Source organism: Lissotriton vulgaris, chromosome 8 (genome assembly GCF_964263255.1).
Source record: "Lissotriton vulgaris chromosome 8, aLisVul1.2, whole genome shotgun sequence".
Classification (NCBI taxonomy): Eukaryota; Metazoa; Chordata; class Amphibia; order Caudata; family Salamandridae; genus Lissotriton; species Lissotriton vulgaris.
The window spans coordinates 1,079,278,940-1,079,294,039 of NC_141696.1; positions in this window are offsets into that span (position 1 = coordinate 1,079,278,940).

The following is a 15,100-nucleotide window of genomic DNA, read 5'->3' on the forward strand; positions in this document are numbered from 1 at the left end:
GTCACTAACCTACACAGACATTTATTCACCCAATCAGCCACCCATGCAACCCCTAACACACTCAGTCACACACTTATACAACCACTCCTCTTTATAAATACACAGACATACATTTATCTTTTTTAATCATGAAAGGCAGATCTGACAAGCACCTTTTTTCTGGAACTGTTTTTTTAATAGCTATTTTTGATTTTTTAACATTTTAGTTTTTTGTTTGTTTTCTCAAACACAATGGCAACAAGGGGGGAGAAAATTCCAGCCACAAATACAAAAACTGTGGAAAAAAAGTAAATTACAAAACAATTAGAAGGCATGTTGCCTTGCTGTCTCTAAATATTATTGACATACTTCTCATAAGCTGCTAAGGTAGTGTTGCAGTCATGACAATATGTCCCAATGCGCCTTATCTCAGTAGACATTTCCGACTGTTGTCTCTCCACTTCTGCTGGCACTCTCTCTCTGGGAGGAGGTGGTGTATCCCTGAAGGTAGATGGCCCTTTTCTAGCTCTCTCCTTCAGTGTCCTCTCCAGGTTACTCTTGTGTTAAGTTTTAAGGGGGTACAATATACTTGTTGTACCACAAGAGCATTAATTGGCAGTGCATCTTGAAACGATCTGATTGCAAAAGGTGCATTTCACAAATTTGGCAACTAATTTGGATTCCCCAGGTGGGTTTCAAAGAAATCCCATGCAATACTTTGCCTTTTAGGGGCTGATAACTCATCTCCAGAATCTTCCAGATGCTCCTCTACCTCCTGTTCCTCTGGTTCCTGTGGCACCTCCTGCTGTTCACTGCCTACTGTTGCCAATTTGAGTGAAAAAATAACGAAACAAATGCCCTCAACAGAGTTCAGCACAATTGATACGACACACCTACAAGAAGGAAGAAATAAGTGAAAACTTCCTTTGGAGGTTACTGAAAAGTGCCTTCATATCTCTTTGCTACCAGATCACGTGATCTTCGTGAATGCCTGCTTTATTGCAAATACCTGCATCATCGCGAAGATGGGAAATACAAATATAAAATGCTGTTCATTTATATTAATAAGAGAAATACGAGTTTAAAAACTATATTATTAGACAGCTTTTGGCAAACATTATTTACAAAATGGGTATATGTGTGTTTTATACTGTTTTAAAACAAGCAATCTTTGCGACTTTTCTGCGAAACCAGAACATACCTTTTGTGATAATTTATGGCAAATTTGAGATGAATTTGCATCTAAAAAAGTTTACATAAAAAACAGAGTTAAAAACCTACAGGAACAAATGGCATGAAGTGACACGGGTAAATACATAAATGGGTTGTCCATTATGCAGGTGTAATGTACAATATGCATTAGACATTTGCACAATGACAAAATAGTAAATAATTTCCCAGTGCAAAATAATGCAGTTGAGTAGATATTTTCAACAAAACTATGAACTCTTCTTTAGAAAAAAATGAAATTACATAATGATCCTTTTGTTTATTACAGATACATTAATCCTCACCTGAAAAAACGTACACATATAATTATAGAATGTGCCCCAAGTAATGCTCCATTTAAGTAAAATTAAAACAATTCTAACTTATTGGACTTGGTGAATAAAAAGCAGAAACAGTTCCTCTAATATTCCATGATGAAAAAAGGATCTGAAATCCATAACAAAAGTGAATGCATTATAAATATATTGGATTGCAATCTGAACTTCGTGAGTGTGATAACTTAATTATTTAATGATGTTCTCCTTGTAAGAGCAGACTTCATGGTTCTCTCCTTTAAATACAGTATGTATGCAACTCCCAAAAACCATAGCACCACTCAAACATCCACTCACAGATGCATAGACCCACTTACATACCCACCCACATATCCATTGCAACACTCACATTGCCGCTGACAGACACACACTGGCTCGGACACAACCAGTCACAGACCCACACAGGCACTCACAAAGCCACTCACAGACCCAATCCTGTACTCATAGACCACCTCACAGAGCCAATGAGACATTCCCACTCCCTCACAGATACTCATACACCCACTAAATGACGCACATAGGTGCTCACACATTCACCGTGAAATGTTACAGGTTACAGTTATGAATATTCTTTTATAAAAACCTTAGGAATTCACTGAAAAACAAAGTTTACAGGGACATGATAGCTAGAAAATGGAATTTAAAAAAACTTAGAAATGCACAGAAAAAAACTTAGAGGTCACAGGGACATTATAGTTGGGAAATAGGATTAAAACAACTTTCACTAAACAGTGATGTCATAGTTAGGAAACAGTATTTAAAAAACCTTAGACATTCATTGAAATAAACTAAGGTTACAGGGATGTGATAGTTAGGAAATAGAAAAAAAACATTAGAAAGTCACTAAAAAAACACAAAGTCTAAAGGGACATTATAGTCAAGCTCAGATTTCACTTGTACAAAACAATAGAAATTTAGCAGTTATAGTTACCTGAGCTAACTATAACATATGCCCCCGACATGTACTGCTCATGTCATCACACCTCACATCACTAATGACGTGGTCAGTGTCATCACTGATAGCATCACAGATTACATATTGTTTAATTTTGAAAAACAAATCAGACCTTGAGAAATTAAGGTTAGGATGACATGGAGTGAAATGTTTACAAACTAATCTTTACAATCCAGTCATTGTTACAAAAAAACAAAAATCTAATTCCACTATAGCTTCAATGTATATAATGTTTACAATCTTTGAAAATGTTGAAAGAGGAAGTTTACTTATAATGCACTTTAAGTGAAAATCTTTGGAATGGATCTGTTGAGAAGAACTCTTTGTAGGTATGAAATAGAGATAAATTGAAAACTGTAGTTAATGTTAATACATCGTGAGGATTGCAATAACATGAAAGAAATAACTCTAAAATATGCCCTCTAATCTTGATATGATGAAAACTGAATAGGATAAGAAACTAGTTGGTAGGAGAAATTAAGAATTTGAAAGCAACAAATATATTATTAACATTTAAAATTAATTGTGGTGGTGTTTGTGGTACTTTACTGATGTATAAAATACAAAATGTAAAATATAAGCTAACTATTAGAGTTGTAAAATATGAATTAAGCACGCAATAGTACTTTACTTGCAAAATATGATGAAATACAATCAAAAGAGAGAAAAACATTTCCTTCAAATTGAATATTCTCTCCCAAAACAATACTTTTTATTTCCAAGACAATCCTGCAAAATAATCATAAGATACAGCTAAAATTGGTATTTGTAAAAGGAAATACTTTGTTGTCGAGTTCCTGACTAATCATTTTAAATGTGGTGATGGCTTTGAGGGTTTTCGCCTTTAAATTGACTCTCTGTACACACAACTCTGTAGCCCTGTGGAAGGCTACCGCCAAAATGCACAGGCTCTGCTTAGCTGCACAATGTTAATTTCTTTATATATTTAAGGAATAAAACGGATTGAGAGGACATTAAAATCAAATGAAAGATTGGTCCTTGTAGCAGATTTTCAAATGTTATATTATCTACTAGCGGTCGCCAGTAGGTAGTTATAGTTGGAACCTAATTTCCATAGGAAAAGCATTTTTTGATTTGCTAATAAATTTGGCGTCGTTTGACAAATCTTTGCGAAATTCTTCCAAAAAAAGTCTATCCAGGTCAGCTCCTATCCTGAAAGTTTGGGGGTGATTCACCAAGTTTGGGGTTGAGAAATAGAGGGGTCCCAAAATACGTTTACCCCATGTTAATTTCCATAGGAAATTTTGAGACAGGCTACAGCCTGAACTGCAGAATGGAATTACCCCAAATTTGGCAAAAAGGTAGTGCTTTGTTCAGAAAGCAACCTTTTATTTGAAATGGTGTAAATCCATTCAGTTTTGCTGAGAAATGAAACGGTGGAGTTGTGACCAAGCCCGACCACAAGCTTTATTCTAATTGGCTGTCAACACTCCAAACCAGGAAATGTTGTCAGCTATCTTGTGACTTGGTAGAACCGAGTCTCAAGAAAACAATAAAACAAAGGTAAAAAAAAAAGAAAAGGGGGCCTGGTAGAAACACCCTGACCCGATAGGCTCAAAAAAGAATACAAAAAAAAAAGATTGGCAGAATTCACGCTGGGTGCACAAATCCGGACAAAATAAAAATAAATGAAGCGCGGACTCCCGCGCGTTGTTATTTTTAAGCTCCCAGGTGTGCCAGGTCCAAGGGGCATGCAAAAACTGTATAGCGGGGCCCTTGCAGCCCAGGGGACCGCCACCTCCGGGTCTTCATTTATGTTTTATGGGGGGAGCCCGCAGCCCCCTGCAGCCCTGAGGACCGCTACCATCCCGAGGCTCTATTTCTAAAAATTAATAATGTGTGATGGGGACTCGAGACCCCCAACATGCCCCGGGGACCACCACGGGGATAGGATGATAAAAGCACAGGGGGGCTCACAAATTTGTTTTTTTAATTACCACTAAGGGTGGGCGTAGTTAGCGAAGTAGCGCTACGCGAAGCTACGCAAAGTGCACTTCGCACTACGCAAACTTCACGTAGCACTACGCGAGCTGCGTAGTAGCATGTTCGCACTGTGCAAGATGCATTTTCAATGATTGCACAGTGCGGACAAGCATCCGGCACTGTGCAATCATTGAAAACAGCATCTTGCAGAGTGCAAGCTGTAGTTTTCTGTTGCTTGAGTAGCTTTTTACTCGAGCGGCAGCTTTCTCAACATGGACTGGTAGTTTCTCATCGAAAAGCGCGACCTCTTGCAATGAGAAACTGGACCTCCCCACGTTGAGAATCTTACCGGGATGTCATTTTTGCTTGCTCGCGGTCGTGAACATGACATTGAGGACCGTGAGCAAGCAAAAAATGACCGCCGCACTACGCTACGCTTGTTCGCACTGTGCTACGTGCAGCTTGCATAGTGCAAAGTTGCGCAAGCTTCGCAAACTACGCGAGCGTAGCGTAGTGCTTCGCCAGGGTTAATTACCACACACCGAGGGATGCAGTAAGAGGCAAGAGAAATGCAGAAAGAGGGGAGAGGGGTGCAAACTGGGGCAAAAGAGGCACAGAAAGGAGAAAGAGAGGTATAGAAAAAGGAAAGAGGCCTGCAGAAAGAGGCAAGAGGGGTGCACAAATAAGCCAAATAAATAAAGAAAGAAGGAACATAGGTGCCGAAAGATGCAGGAGAGGTGCAGAAAGAGGGAAAAGGGGTACAGAAGGAAGCAAGTGAAGTGCAGAAAGAAGCCAGAGAAGAGCAGGAAGAAGCAGGAGAAGTACAGAAAGAACCAACAGAAGTGCAGATAGATGCAAGAGGGGTGAAGAAAGAGGCAAGAGAAATACAGAAAGAGGCCAGTGAGGTGAAGAAAGAGGCAAGAGTCAGGCAGAAAGAGGCAAGAGTGGTACAGAAAGAGGGAAGAGAGGTACAGAAAGAGGCAAGAAAAATACAAAAAGAGGCAAGAGAAGTGCTTAAAGAAGCAAGAGAGGTACAGAAAGAATCAGGAGAAGTGCAGAGATAAGCAAGAGAAGCACAGAAAGAGGCAGGAGAAGTTCAGACAAAAGCAAGAGAACTGTAGCAAAAAGCAAGAGAACTGCACAAAGAGGCAGGAGAAGTGCAGAAGGAGGCAAGAAAAGTACAGAAAGAGGTCAAAAAAAGTGCAGAAAAAGGAAAGAGAGGTGCAGAAAGAGGTGACATAGGTGCACAAAGAAGAATTAGAGGTGAAGAAAGAGAGAAGAAGTATGAAGAAAAGGCAAGAGGGGTACAGAAAAAGTGAGAGGTAAAGAAAAAAGCAAGAGAACTGCAGACAGTTGAAAAGAGGTGCAGAAAGACGCAAGTGGGGTGCAAAAAGGTAGAAGAGAAGTGCAGAAAGAAGCAAGAGAAGTACAGAAAGAGGCACGAGAGGTACAGAAGAAGCAAGAGAACGGCAGAAAGAGGAAGAAATGTGCAGAAAGGGGCAAAGGAGGTACAGAAAGAGGAAAGAGAGGTACATAAAGACACAAGAAGGGTGCAATAAGAAGCAAGAGAAGTGCAGAAAGAAGCAGGAGAAGCGCAGAAAGAGGAAAAAGAAGTGCAGAAAGAAGCAAGAAAAGCATAGAAAGATGTAAGTGAAGTGGAGAAAGATCAAAAGAGGTGCAGGAAGATGCAAGAGGGGTGCAAAACAATAGAAGAGAAGTACAGAAATAAGCAAGAAAAGTGCAGAAAGAGGCAAGAGATGTGTAGAAAGAGGCAAGAAAGGTACAGAAAGAGGCATGTGAGGTGCATGAAAAGACAAGAGATGTAGAGAAAGAGGCACGAGAGATGCAGAAAGAAGTGAGTAAGGTGCAGAAAGAGCCATGTTAGGTACAGGAGGAGAAAAGAGAGGTACAGAAAGAGGCAGGAGAAGTTCAGAAAGAGTGAACATAGGTACAGAAAGAGGCTAGTGAGATGCAGAAAGAAGAGACTGAGCTGCAGAAAGAGGCAAGTGAGGTGCAGAAAGAAGCAAGAGAAATGCAGAAAGAGGCAAGAAATGCACAGAAAGAAGCAAAAGAATGTTGCACACCATTAGTACCAATTTAACACCCACATTTAGCAACTAGTAACAAGTGATCATTCCAGCCTTGCAATGAGCCTTCCGTCACACTGTAACAAATGTTGCTACATTTTTGGTAACATTTGAGCTGTTTGAGCTAGAAACAAGGTTATTTTGTTCATATCTGCTGATTATGCGACAGATGATAGATAATGTGGTAAATGCTGAAAATGTACAATTATGTAAAATTCGGTGTGGTCGAACAGTCACATAATTCCAGTGGCCCTGCTCATACCTCTGACTAGGTCCAGAAGTCGTTCCTCTGTGGTTCGAGAAGAGAAGTGCAGAAAGAACCAACAGAGGTACAGAAACAGATAAGAGGGGCGCAGAAAGAGGCAAGAGAAGTACAGAATGGATCAACAGATGTGCAGAAAGAAGCAAGAGAACTGCAAAAAGAGGCAAGGGAACTGCAGAATGAGGCAAGAGAGGTGCAGAAAAAGGCAAGGGTGGTGAAGAAAGAGGGAAGAAGGGTACATAAAGAGCCAAAAGAATTGAGGAAAGAGGCAAGGGAGGTGCAGAAAGAAGGAAGAGGTGTGCAGACAGGGTTAATAGCGGTATAGAAAGGGGAAAGAAAGGTATAGGAAAAGGAAAGAGGGCTGCAGAAAGAGGCCTGAGGGATGCAGAAAGAGAACTGCAGATTTAGGCAAGAGAGGTGCAGAAAGAGGCAAGAGAAGTAGACAAAGCAGCAAGAGTGTTATGTTTCATATAGGAATCCTAATATAGGCCCGGGTAACATCATGCCTCTTCACTAACGCTACACATTAACAAGCCTTTTAGGATTGAACCTTTACCTAATTCTAGGTCTGGGTGCAGAAGGAGGGTTTCCCTGAACAATAGTGTTCTATGACTTCATCTTTAGACTGACACAATATGAATGAATATTCATAAGGGTTCCTGGAAAACAGGCAGGGGCTATATCCACCCGCATATTATCTATGTACAACGTTCATCCCATACATCCTTCTCAAACCCAACAATGGCTAATACAAGAAACATGGGAAAAAGGACCTCTAGATACTTTTATGTATAAAAACAGCACCTCTTGCTAGTATTAGTTAGAGGGAACCGGGACTTCCAGGTTGACACACTGACCAGAGATGTTGAGGCTCCTGTGTGCAGACACTCCAGCTGACAGTGATCTAAACATCCCTTGCGGGTGTGTCCAACTCGAGATTAGGAGAGGGTCCTAAACTCTTTTGCTTCAGGTAATGGGGTTAAACTACATCTAGAGGGAATCTTGGAGTCACACCGACTCACATGCCAGGTACACTTAGGTACATCTTGATAAGCATCATAGGGGTACGCATGCTTTCTTTTATCATGCATTTCATATCCATGTATGTGCTCATGACTCTTGCAAAATGGTATAACTGTACTATCCTTTTATATTCCCTGTACTGCTGATCATATATCTCTGCTACTGTGTAACGATTGTCATAGCGCATATATTTTACACTAAAAGAACAACTGTGCAATAAACTTCATTGTAAGCATGCCCAACGGTTTCTTCTGTGTAACTCTCTGAGAGAAACTAAGTGAGCACGAATGACTGAGCCGAAGGTTGTACATTGTTTCCACAATCTAGAGGGATCGGGGTTGTCATGTTCTAAGGTTGCCAGAATCGATTCTCTCCCTGATAAGAGGAGATTCTAGTGGCACTGTGAGCTAGCTAATGCAAACAGACTTACATTTTCGGTAGGGGTGCTCAAAGCCAGAATGCCACCAAATCTGCAGTTTATGTTATCTGAACACGCAGATTCTAATTAGGAATATATAGGAACTACACAACATGGTGCCACCAATATTGGTTGGGTACTTATTTAACCCCTTCACTGTGGGGGTAATTTCCCCATGGTGCGGGGGGGAGGGGGTGGTCGTGGTGCCGCAGTGCTCGTGACGAGACCAGCTCGTCATGAGTTACAGTGGAGCTGTGCTCATGACGAGCTGGTCTCGTCACAACCCCGCCCACTGATTAATTTGCCTGCACAGGCTGGGAATCAATCGCGTGTGGGCAGTGAGAAGCCGTTATGATGAGACCAGCTTGTCATGAGCACAGCTCCACTGTGACTCATGACAAGCTGGTCTCATCATGAGCACCGAAGAGGTTAACAGTAGAATCTGGGTAGTTCAGTTGTCCTAATTCTCAGAGATCCCTACTCACAAAACACCAGAAATGTCTGGAGTGAGTGGGCACAAACTCCACCACAGCTGAGTAGGCAAAATATCTTATTTGTTGGCTGCTGGTTAATCAAGCATGAAGGACATAGAAGGCATTTAGGAGTCCTAAAGTTAGGAGTCCTAACTTCTGTGAATACCGAAATAAGTACGTTCATTCTGTGAATACCAAAAGTAGTAAGTGCATTCTGTGAATGCCAAAAGTAGTAAGTTCATTCTGTGAATACCAAAAGTAGTAAGTGCAATCTGTGAATACCAAAACAGTAGTAAGTTTAGGATTGAGCCTTAAGTTCATTCTGTGAATCGGGCCCTCATTTTGGTATTCAAAGAAGGCACTTACTCCTTTTGGTATTCACAGAAGTTAGAAGTCCTGAATTTAGGACTCCTAAATGCCTTCTGTGAATACCGAGAGTCTTAAAATTAGGATTTTTCTCAGTTTAGTAGTAGTAAAGTTAGGACTCCTAACTTTAGGACTCCTAAATGCCTTCTGTCAATACCGAAAGTCTTAAAATTAGGATTTTTCTCAGTTTAGGAGTAGTAAAGTTAGGACTCCAAACTCTAGGACTCTTAAATTCCTTCTGTGAATACTGAAAGTCTTAAAATTAGAATATTTCTCAGTTTAGGAGTAGTAAAGTTAGGACTCCTAACTTTAGGACTCCAAAATGCCTTCTGTGACTACTGAAAGTCCTAAAATTAGGATTTTTCTAAGTTTATGAGTAGTAAAGTTAGGACTCCTAACAATGTCCAATAAAGCAATAAGCTACAAAACAGTTCAGGGAGATCTTACATCAACACTTCACCAACAAAAAAACCTTTGTTTACCTTACCAAAACCATACAATACATATCATCTAGTTTTAGATTACAGACATTTAAACACTTGCAATAAGACATTTGCAGTTCAGAATGCACACATTGCTGCATTAATGTATAATAATGTGCAGAAAAAATACAAAACTACACTTGATAGCGCAAATGGAGTTTTCTGCCAAAATATAGAGCCTCAAATCAGGTATTTGACAGCATTCTAAGCGTTGGGGTCCCAGGGACAATTTTGTCGTCTCCCTCAGGGGTATAAGAACAGCTGGGGTTTTTTCAACAAGGGTAACTGAGATACTCCAAAAAGTTGATGAAGAAGCATTGTCCTATGTGGATGATATTTATCTAACGGACGATGACTTAGAGAGGCACTTGACCAGGGTGAGCACCATTATTATGGGATTCGTCTCTGAGGGCTACAAATTTAACTATAAAAATCAAAAATTGCCCATCTTAATGTCCTTTTTATAGGATATCATCTGTCAAGTGAAGGGAAAAGTCTGGCAGATAACTTTTTAGAAAAGTTTGTGTTGCCCCAAACCTCCAAAATCATAAAAAAAATCTACAATCAATACTGGGATTCCTAAATTTGGGCAGAACATACATTTTGGATTATGCAGAAAGAGTAAAACCTTTCTTCAACTTAATAAAACCTGACTTCTCAGTTAGACATTGGACTCAGGAGCACATAAACATCCTACGTTCACTACAAGAAGACATGATAGCTTCAAAACACTTACAAACATGCATAAACGTATGCCACTTGGTTATCCTTGTAAAAGCGGTTAAATGTGGGTACACCTACATAACCTTTAATGAAGGCTAAACAGTACCAATCACATACAAATCACACTGTGCACAAATGCAGTAATGTGTTTCCCTACAACAGAGAAAATCCTGACAGCAGTTCAGACCGCTGTAGCAAGAGAAAGAGCACTGGCTCATGGGAAATGATAATTGTCGTAACCCAGTACCGGCTTTAGAAGCTGTTACAAAGACTAGCATTCCGAATGCAAAAGCCTTACATCCGAGATAGATACAATGGGCTAATTCTCTTACTGCAACAGACTATGACTACAGATTTGATCCAAGTCTAAAAACACAAGCATTCCTGCAATACGAACAAGAACATCCTCTACCAAATGAAATCTTGCCTCTAGATCAGTACGAATACATAATTTACACTGACTGATCTACTCAACCGGCCATAGGGAGTATGCAACAATACAGTGCAGCATGTGCTAACGTTAAAGGTCGCATGCGGGATGGAAAGTTCCATCCAAGTTGCACTAAAACACAATCTCTAGAAGACTGCATGGCACAGTTGGCAGAGGTAAAAGTAAAAATACTGGAACTTGTAAATACGGATCACGAATTCCCCACACTAATTGTGTGTGATTCTTTTTACTGTGTGCAGTCATACAATGAATATCTACATCATTGGGAACAAAACGGGTTCAAAGACGCAAAAGGTGGCACAATTAAGCATAAAATGCTATGGGAACAGGTAGTGGAGTTGATAAACGAACTACCAAGGGCTCACGTGATTCTTACACTGAGTCATCAGCGTGATGGTGTTCACATTGAAGGGAATTCATTGGCTAAAGAAGCTGCAAAGGGGGCTGTACACACGGCTTTCGTAGCTGCAATATCTCGTTCAAAAACAAGGATAGACGCTGAGATTATTGTTGCTGTCATTGCTTCGCAAAAAGGCAGCTCAGCAGTACCAAAGCAATTTCCACTCAAGTACTCCTACAAGTTTGATGCAAACAACATTCCATAGACAAAGTTTGATTGTTGCAGCGCACAAGGTTTTGGGCTATGCGCACACAGGTTTTTACAGCGACTATTTCTTTATTTCATTATTAAAACAGCGCTATTGGTGAATAGGTCTAACAAAGCAAACTATAGACTATGTCTTGAAATGGGACATCTCGCAGCAGATAAAAGGCTCCAACATATCATGCCCGGGACAGACGCCATTATTGAAATCAGACAAACCTCTTGCTTGTGTGTATCTGGGCCACTGTGGCCCCTTACAATCTGATGGGGCTTACAAGTATATCTTCATGGCAGTGGATTCATGCTCAAGATTAAGCATGGGCGAATTTTGTGAATTGGAAATTCGCAAATTTGCGGATTTGCGAATTGGCAATCTGCAAAATTCGCGAATTCACAGTTTTTTTAATTTTTGCGTGTTCGCGGGTGTTCGTGAGGCGCTTTGCGTGTTCGCGGGTGTTCACGAGGCGCTTTGCAATTTCGCGGGGGTTTTTTTTTGCCTGCTTAATCACTGCCACCCTCTTGTTTTTTATGCTCATCTGCCCTCTGTACCACTTGTTTCTGTCCCTTCTGCCCTCTGCCCCACTCATTTTTTGTCCCCTTCTGCCCTCTGTCCCGCTTTTGTGCCCTTCTGCCCTTAGCCCCACTTAGAATGGTGGCGGCAAGCTGCCAGCGCCATTCTAAAATAGCTAGAAATAGCTTCAACAGGAAGCACTAATAGATAAAGTAAAGCAGGTGCTCCAGTTGAAGGTCAAATTAAGTTACACAATCATTAATCACCCCAAGTTTGGGGTGATTAATGATTGTATAACTGAATTTGAGCAGCACCTGCTTTACTTTATCTATTAGAGCTTCCTGTTGAAGCTGACTTTTGTAACTATTTTAGAATGGCTCTGGCAGCATGCTGGCGCCATTCTAAAAGAGTTACAAAAGTCAGCTTGAACTTTTGACCCAATCCGTTCCATTCGCGGATTTTCGTTCGCGGATTTTGCGGGAAATTCGCGAATCTCGCAGATTGCGAATTTACCGAAAATCCGCGAAATCCGCGAGCGGAACGGATTTTCCGCTCATGCTTACTCAAGATTCCTATGGGTATGGCCTTGGCGCTTGGCTGATGCTCGCACTGTTATCAAAGATTAGTGAGTCTTTATAGTGACATACGCAGTTGGCGCGTTACATTCTGACCGTGGCCCAGCGTTTAGCTCTCTGACTTAGAAAGAGGCCATAGAAAGTATGGGGGTAGCATTGCGGTACTCCTCTCCATACCACCCTAAGGGAAATTTGGTTGTGGAGAGGAAAAACTGGGACTTAAAGCAATCTTTAACAGCTAGGGTATTAGGCAAGGGCAGTAGTTGGGTCAATCACTTATATGGGGTACAAAGAGAGCCCTCAACAACTAACCAAGAAGTTCTCTAGGAGTGTCACTCCTTACAAGGTCCTATTTGGGACGAGTATGTGGGTACCTGATCTTGATTGTGAAGGCAGTGGCGGATGAGAATCCATTTGATATCCATGATCGTTTGGCTGTTTTACAGGATCTAAATGAATCCAGGACACAGCAAAGTAATGTCCACATGAAACAGACCACCACTGGGGAAGTCAAGGCAGTCATGGCAAGCCCTGTATGGATTCCAAAAGTCAGGGATCTGGTCAGAGAAAACAGCGGACAAAAAATAATTTTTACTATCCTACAGGAAACCTGTGCCTGTCCTAGCAATTCAAAGAACAAGAATTGTACTTTTGCCACCTCTTGCCAGTAAAAAAGAGAAACGATTTGTCTCAATCGACTTATTCAAACCACACTATCTGGCAGATACTAAGCAGTAGGCCTCATGGACTTCACAGTAGCAGATTACCTCCTCTCGCTATAATCCAAGAAGTTCAAACAGAAAGACTTATCATGTTCGAAGAGCCTCCTGTATGAAATGAAGGACTATGCAACAATGCTATGGAATTCGATCCTCTTGAACCCGAAGTTCAACTTCAAACTCAAACTCAAAATAATAACCAGGTTGCAATAAGACCTAAATCAGACGTCTACGTCAACATGCCTCGACAAGAGCAAAATTCAATTTCAACAAATCCTGATGCAATTTCAACAATTGATTGAACTGCTTCTGGCTGCTTCATGAACTTTGGTACGTTTTCTTTGGATTCTGGTGAACCGTAACGACGCCAGTCCAACAAACATGCAAACAATAAATCAAGAACTTTCTGAACTTTCTTAAAAAGACTTACCTGGTATCGCCATGGTTGAACTCTGGGTAATCACTGGGATACTGTTATTTTTTTTCTAGCTAGGCTTAGTTATAACTTTTAGCATGATTATTAATGGAAGATACCTTCAGCAAAGCTCTATAGCCCAAAGTGTCAACTTCATTCTGAAACCATATCAATCGTCACATCGTGAACAAAGAGACTTGTCATCACTGAACATTACAGCAGTTCCTATATCAGACGGTATAGTTTGGAACGAGGTTGATTTCAATATATTCGGCCCGACTGAACTTGAAAAAATATCTCATGTATTTTAAATTTTCATTATGTGATATCATTACCTCCAGTACATATTCTGACGACTGGGACACTGAAACTGTGAATAACATGTTGTCTGATTTAGAAAAAACTGCTGCATTTCCAAACACTGACATGTTAGAAGGTACTTCAGACTATGACACTTTGTACTGTTACCAACATTATGGTCATCATTTCTTGCACAAATCTATTTCACCTAGAAATGTTTTTGAGTACCACCAGTGGGAACGTTGCCCAACACAACCAAAAAGTAGTTCGCAAACTGTTGCACAGAAATTTTCATATTTTTCAGACTTTAACCCACTGACCCAGCCATATAAGGTTACACCGACATCAGCACTGAAAATTATGCTGACAAACACCAAACAGATTTACTCTGCTTCCTTTATCACCCAATTGTCCCAACAGGGATTTGACCTATGGGAGGACACAATAGTCTTACAATTGATCTGGGGTTCTAGGGACTGGCAAGTCAAGGGAACAGAAGCACTATTTAGAGCATGCCTCATTCCACAGCAGATGATATTTCTAAGTGACACTGCGCAACAGAAATCTTGTCTTGGACTATCTAAGAACAATGACCGGAACACACTCCAGTTTCCAACACCATCTCAGATAGAGGGTGACAAAATTCAACTTCACAGGAAGGGGCAACATTAGATGACATTTTACAGTACAAAAGATCCGAACCTAATTGGAAATAATGAGTGGTTTGGCCCTTAGACATGGAAAGATGTCATAAAAGATTCTTGGGTATTCCGAAGGGTTCAATATCCATAGGCCAGACCTATGTTATGTACAAAGAGAACACCCAGGGGTAGTGACATCCTACAGTGTTGGGAAGTTGTACCTTGATTGGCTAGAAACCTCAACACTAACAGAAGTGAAACAACACTTATCCTTACTCTCACAAGACATGGATCATAGGGATTTTTTACAAGGTCCCAGGAAACACTGTCAGAAACGTTTCATATATACTGGCATTTATGCTGCCCATAAGGAAATTTTGAAAATATCCCGGCTAAAAACCACAGAGAGAATACGGGAAATAGACTGTATTAACTTTGAAAAATCATTAGCTGTCGTAGACAATGGGTTAACAACTTTGACCTCCAAGATATGTCCTATAGACAACTTTATGTCTTCTGCGATAGACATACTAGAACATGATTTGGCCATATTACAACACGGGCAATATCAGATACGTTCTATTATATTATTGAGCGCGACGCTGCAATCTTTGGCGTTTCATCAACA